The following is a 282-nucleotide window of genomic DNA, read 5'->3' as shown; positions in this document are numbered from 1 at the left end:
ATTGTCACCCTGCTTATTTAACTTATATGCAGAGTACATCATGAGAAACGCTGGACTGGAAGAAGCACAAGCTGGAATCAAGATTGCTGGGAGAAATATCAATAACCTCAGATATGCAGATGACATCACCCTTATGGCAGAAAGTGAAGAGGAACTACAAAGCCTCTTGATGAAAGTTGAAGAGGAGAGTGAAAAAGTTGGCTTAAAGCTCATCATTCAGAAAACGAAGATCATGGCATCTGGTCCCATTACTTCATGGGAAATAGATGGAGAAACAGTGGA

Source organism: Bison bison, unplaced genomic scaffold, assembly GCF_000754665.1.
Source record: "Bison bison bison isolate TAMUID 2011002044 unplaced genomic scaffold, Bison_UMD1.0 scf7180017864525, whole genome shotgun sequence".
Taxonomy (NCBI): Eukaryota; Metazoa; Chordata; class Mammalia; order Artiodactyla; family Bovidae; genus Bison; species Bison bison.
This window is presented reverse-complemented; position numbering follows the sequence as displayed.